Below are 7,137 nucleotides of genomic sequence, written 5' to 3'. Positions count from 1 at the left end.
CAGTGAGCCAATATTTTTAGTTACAACTTCAAGTGTACCTAGTGCAATACCCAAATTCAGTGCTTGCTTCCTAAATTATTCTGTAAAACTCTAAACGTCCTACCCTTTGCCTTGCCTTAAATATTGCCAATTCATCAAAGCTTTCTGTTTGTATCCTAAGGGATAAAATTGTTCCTTTAACACAGAAATAAAAGCAGACCATGAGGAAAAGAGCTTACCCACTGCTCTGCAATTTACTCTCCCACCAAATGAGAGTTGTGTTGCCCAGCCATAGAGAGGCCAGTTGGATTTTTGCCTCATCCTCTACGATTTGTTGAATCCTACAATAAACCTCAATCTGCCTGATCCAATTTTTAAGATTTTCTGCGTTACTTTCACCATAAAACACAGGAAGATCAAATTTAACATCTAATTTAAAAAAATGGTTTCTTCAATGCATCCTTTGGATTTCTCTGATTATGGCAGTGTAGGGAAGAAGAACCTTCACCACCAGAAGGAGAAGGAGGGGGTTCTTCTCCATCATTCCCATGGGCTAAACCTTGTCCTTTTGGATTCCTCTCTTCAGCTTTTTCTAGTCTTATAACTAGTTGGCTGATATTCTCTGCCATTGAGTAGAAAGTCTTTCTGAAATTGCACTCCTCTTCAATACGAGCTTCCTCTTCAACCATATTTCTTCTTCGAGGTGCACGCCCTGCCTCTGGATCGAAAGGTTCTAGATTCCCTTCGCCTCTTTGAAGCCTGCCTCTTGTTAGCATACAAACATGCAATTCACATCTAGAAAGCCCTGCTTTGATACCTCTTGATCCACGATGTTTTCTCTTATAGATGTATAGAAGAGAATTGCATATAAAATTGCAACTTAGCACATAAATGTGCACATATGAAAAGAAGAAGAAAACACATAAAAAGGCACAAAAAAATACACCAAGGCTTGATAACGGAGTTCATCCAATTTGGATTACGTCTCCAGGCCCAGCTTAATAATGGGGAGGCTTTTCTTATTAAATGGCATGAATAAACAGAGTTACAATCATCAATCTATCCATAAAGAGGCTTAGCTCAATAATGGGGAGGCCTTTCTTATTAAATGGCATGAATAAATAGAGTTACAATCATCAATCTATCCATAAAGACGCTTATACCTCTAGTCTTCCTTATGGCTATGAAATAAATGCCTGAGATGGAGTGGTGTGCAGCACCAAAGCTTCCCACAGCAATAGAGGAAGGCTGGAGTCATGTAACTATTTAAAATAGTTCAATAGATGCTCTCAGCCTTTGCGAAATAGCGTGCTACAACCATAAAAAAATGCCTCCCCCCGTGCTCTTCCCTTGATCCCTTTTATAATGGATTTTCAGACAAGATCCCCTTTAAATCGGGGCTTGCCTGGTTAATAAGAGAGGTTGGTAGAGTGGAAGTATCGGCAGGTGCAACCATTCCCTGTAAATGGCCTCTTATCGTTTAAAATGATAACACTTCAAAAATCCCAAATACACTAAGAAATCCACCAAAACCGTTCACCTGGATTTCAAATATTATTAAATCGGGCATATAACCTGTATCGGGTCTACACTAAAGTTGCAATCAGCGTTTCACTGGTCCATAGGTCCTGTTCACAAGGAAGGGTTGACTGTCAATCACCGATCGCGTCGGTCCCGCTCATATATCGCCCTAATAATGGTTTAGTTGATCGGTGTATCGCCGATCCGACTGTTCGATTGCCGATATAAGCATATATATATATATATATATATATATATATATATATATATATATATATATATATATATATATATATATATATATATATATTGACCACTGATTGCGATTGCAATTGCCTCCGATCCGCTGATCCGTTCTGATCGGAGATCGGCGATCAGGGGTTCCATGGTCCAATGCTTAAGTCTGCCCTCATGTGACCTCTGATTGCAATTTGTGCATAAGGCTTTAAGACCCATTTCTAAAGGAAATTCCTTTTTTTTCTTAAGGATTGAAGAACCCTTCTTTTTGCAATAACTTCATCATCCGGACTCGGATTGAAGTACCGTTTGTGCCGTTGGAATCAGAATGATGAGATCTCTGTTCTAGTCCTAGGCTGACTACATTCCGATCACTATGATCTCTAAGTTTTTCCATGCCATTGTATCTAAAGATCCACCTGGATCACAAGATATGGTCGAATTCATTTCTTGATGCTTGATGTGATCTTTCACTTCTTGAACATTTTTCTTCTTGATATGTCCTTCTATCCTGATAGTTTGAGGAGTGGTAATTCTGGCCAATGCATTGCAAGATATTGTCAGATTCATTTCTTCTTTCTCGATGTGATCTTTCACTTCTTAAACCTTTTTCTTCTTGATATGTCCTTCTATCTTGAGAGTTTGAGGAGTGGTAATTCTTGCCAATTCTTTACAAGATATGGTCAGATTCATTTTTGCTTCCTCTGGATTTGGTTCCTAGTGTATATCCTCTTCTTTTAACGTTTCTTGATCCTTTTCTTCCTCCTCTTAACAATCAACGTAAAATAATTTCTTCTCAGCACACTTATGACCTTTAATGTATTCGTTATCACAATTGTAACAAAGCCCTTTTCCCCTTTTTTCTTCCAATTGTTGTGGTGTCAACCTTGTAGGTTGTGGAAGGCTAGGAGAAACGACACTTCCATCTTTATAGTCGTGAGGGGTAGACTTCTTTGTTGCCATAATTTTTCTTTCCACTTTTCTTGCCAACCTGAATGCCTTCTCCAATGAATCAGGTTCCCAAAGATGAACCTCATGTTGAATGTTATCCTTTAAAGTCCCTATGGAGACATCAATCCTCTGCTTCTCTGGAATATCATTTTCCCTTATATTCAATTTTTGAATGTCCTCAATGTGCTCTACCATTGAACATTTTATTTTGATATTTATCAATTGGCTAAAGAAGGTGTTTCTCTTTGTATCCTCATAATGTGCTATCATTTCCTCCAGAAAATTGACCACATAACAAGTGGTTTACAAGAACAAAGCCCTTTATACCATAAAAATTGATCTAGCTCTAAATATGAAGATGCAATACGTACCTTTTGTAATAGTTTCACCTCATGTAGATCAAAATATTGCTCCATCTGTAGTATCCAATTTACCGGATTCTTGCCATCAAACTTCCTCATATCACTTCTTCTTCATTTCGGGAGCTCGATCTTGAAATGACTGTAACTCTGTAATTTTAGATCTCCAAGTTCTGAAATTACATCCTACAGTAACCCTCTGAGTCCTCTTTCTAACCCCACAAGTCTGATCAAGATTGGATTCCGCAAGGAAGAGTTATGTCGAATCTCCTAAGATGACCTAATTATATAATTGTTTAGTAGAGAAAATGTGTACGGCGTGCCACGTGTCACTGTTTCAATCTTCAGATCTCAAAAATATACATAGAAAACTAAAGTCCGTCCTCTTTCTGTAACTTCTTACGAAATTTCAATCTGATGCTCAGAGAGAAAGTTATGACGATTTTCCCAAGGTCGCCTGTTTAGAATGTAATTCGGGTGTTTGCCAAAACCCTAACTTCCTCAGATTATATCTCTGAAACTATAGCGATTCAAGATTTGAAATTCATACTTGAGCTTCACCAAGATTGTGGCTCAAATGGGTTGTAATTTTAGAGTCTAAACCTTCATAGAAAAACAACTATAGCGAAAATTCCACAATGACCTATTTGAGATGAAATTATGGAGCTTACAAAAACCTTAACTTCCTTAGATCATATCTCCGAAAATAGCGAGAAAAGATCTGAAATTCAGACCCAAGGTTCAAACCGATTTCTTCTCAAATGTTTTTTTTTTTTTTTGCTTCTGAAACTTAGTAGCGAAAAAGTTATAGCGAAAATTCCACGATGACTTGTTTGGAGCAGCGAAACCCTAGAGTCTAAAGCTCTAAAACCAACTCACAAAAAGATAGAAAGATAGATAAATGCCTTCAAAATAAGCCTCTTCGAGGGGGAAACCTCCTTTACATTACACAAATTAACAATTCTTGGATGATACAAATGACAATACCTCCTTTCTATATATAGGAGTCTAAGGGGTCATAATGTAATCAGAGCCAACATAAAAAAAATAATGTAAGGGCACAACAATAACAATAGCGGGCTTCTATGGGGCACAATAATAACAATATGGGGACTACATGGGCCCAACAATAAAATAAGGGGGTTGTACTAATAACAAAAAGGGGTTACACTAGTAGTATAGGGACCTAAAATATCATCCCCGTAGTCATCCCCTCCCACATTATTGATCTAGGAATACAATTGTTGTAAGATATCCAACAAGGGATGCTTTGATTAGGTTTAATCACTCTATTCCCCTTGGGACTCCATCCTTAACTCTTCATTCAATAAGTAATATCAAATCTTAAAGTAAAAAGGCTCATATTCCTTGAATGGGGTTATTACACAAGTAGAAAGGGGGTGGGGTCACGTTTCTACCCTCCCACCAGCCCCCACACCAACAGGATGTGGAAACACACCCCTTAAAGGTTCTCATTAAAACATGCATCTCCCATGGGAGTCTGCCATAGTACACCACCTATAGGGATTTCATAGCATTCAATTCTCAAATATGTTACTTACATGATGGGATATTTTAGTGGATTTTTAGTGGGATTTCATACTTGTTGTTACCTCTCTCATGTATCTTTCCAAATGGAAAAGTCCCTTCGCCCACTTGAAAATTCAATCACTAACATTCTATAGGAACTTGTTGATGGTGTTTCACCTACCAACATTCAGGGGGGTCTCCCCGATATGAATTCCCAATTAGACCTCACACTATTTGGAGTAGGAGCCCCATTTGGAAAACGACCCAGTTGCCGAAATAATGGGTTTTAATTGTATGCCTTTCCTGCCATAAATCATAGAATGATGTATTCATGACTTTGGTCAAATGGGTGTATAAATTTGTGAAGAGTCAAGTGGAATTCATGAGAGGTTCTGTCACAAAAAGAAGGGAAGAAGTGAGGCCCTTAGAATCCTATGATATTACGTAGCTTAAAAGGAACCAACGAGCATAAAAGGAATCATGAGTTGAATTGTAAAATAGTTCACAAGATAACCATGATTAAAATACATAACAACACACATTTAACATGATTCATACTAATGCAAACAAAATAGTTCATAAGTTTCAACGTAAATGAAATAATATATATTGCAAAACTGATAAGAATAGTCCTAATATATTCACAAGATATGCATGAAAACGTGTCGGCTCTGACCTTTTATTGAAGTGAAACTCCCAACCATACATATAGAATTGACAAACCATTAGTCCCAATAGTGGAACATGAATCCAACACCTACTCCTCCAAAGAAAGATACTTTCTTTATGCTAAGGAGACGCCAAGGCTCTTAACAAAACTCCCTAGATTTCGATCCAATGCCAAACGCTCGGCCAAAATCTTGTTACATGAATAATGAGGGTATATTTATAACACATGAGATGACTATCCATCTGCCTTTGTGACTCTTTGACTTCCCACATAACCTTTTGACTTCTTTTACATAATGACTCTTCATATTCCAAAATTAACACTTGGACTTCCACTTACAATATATTTTAAATACGAAATTACATATACCCATATAAGGCAAAATTGGGTAAACTATAGCTTAGCCACTTCAACTTGTAGCTTCTCAGTTACATAATTATGCCAAGATTTATATTGTGTGATGACTTCCCCAAAATTTATTATGTGATTAGGTTGGAAGTGGATTTTAGCCTCCATTGCATCTGGGTACATGGTGCTAGAGTCAGTCTGAGTTTCATTCTTCAACAAGAACAACATGGTCTTGATCCTAATACAACCACCAATATATTTCTGAATATCATTTTTGTTAACCTCTACATCTCCTTAGTAGTGATGCGATTAAGTTGGTCCAAGTATTCATCAACCTCCTATTTGACCTTGTTCCTGCCTTTAGCTTCAGCAAGTGAGCCAATAGAAGGGATCTTGTGTGACTTCACCATGAAATCCATGTTGTTATATAACCTTGCATAAGAGGCTTGAATGTTGGCAATGGATGATCTGATTTGTTTGGAGCTTTGGATGAGTATCTAAACCTCTTATTTCTCCAACTTATCTTATTTTATTGTATTATTCACCAACTCAAGAGGTGCACCTATGTACTACATTCCCCACTCATGCACAATAATGATGGTTGTATGAACAACCTTGAGAGATTTAGCATTGTCTTTTCACTTTTGTTGCATGTCGTGCAAGTGGAAAACTACTTTGTGCATGGTGACAAGATCCTCATAGAGGTTCCTCATGGTTTCTCCCAATGTCGATACTTCACCAAGTATGGTTGCCTTGAGTTCTTCTAGATACACCTGTGTGGAAGTTGTTTTCTAGACCTCTGCCTGGAGCTGTTCAATTTTTTCCTTGTAACCTTTTTTTCTTTACCATCTATCTCTTCTCATCTAGTAAACATTTTTTATTTGACTTGAATGCTCCTATGAAGGCCAAGTTGGTTGCAGAAATGTCTTTTGGATTCTTGTTGGTGTCCATGACAATCACATTTTATTTGATAAAAGAAGGATGCACGAGGTCATCCGGAATGTGTTCTCCTATCCTGTATGATATTCTTATGTAGCTCATCAGAGGTCAGACTGTATATATCCATCACCAAACCTTCATCAAGAGGATCAATTTCCTCTTCTTCTCTTGGAGCTTGTTATGTTGTAGGGGGAGGAGGAGACTAACTGGTGATCTACTGCATGCAAGGCATGAGATAAACATCCTGGTTTACTTGCTCCAATTCTATCTCCATATCTTGTATCACTATCAAATATTTAATTTCTTGAGCAAGTTCCTTATCCTGCAACTTCTTTCTTTCTTCTTCAAGTATTTGGTTATGTTCCTCTTCTATGGCTTGCTTTAGTGATAATTCTTCCTCTTCTTTTCTCCACCTTTCTTCTTCTTCTTCTCTCTACCTCACTTCTTGTTCCTTCTATTATTATTCTTCCTTCTTCCTTGATTGTTCCTCCTGCTTTCTCTATTTCCTCTTTCTTTCTGCTTCTATAGCCATCTTTAAAATGATTGGATCTGCTTTGAATTTGTGGCTCTGCTATTTTTTTGGGCTATTCATAACCTTCCTCT

Source organism: Pinus tabuliformis, chromosome J (genome assembly GCF_031772625.1).
Source record: "Pinus tabuliformis cultivar Carrire ecotype Pingquan chromosome J, CPIR1, whole genome shotgun sequence".
Classification (NCBI taxonomy): Eukaryota; Viridiplantae; Streptophyta; class Pinopsida; order Pinales; family Pinaceae; genus Pinus; species Pinus tabuliformis.
The sequence above is the reverse complement of the archived record's forward strand: the minus strand, read 5'-3'. Positions refer to the sequence as shown.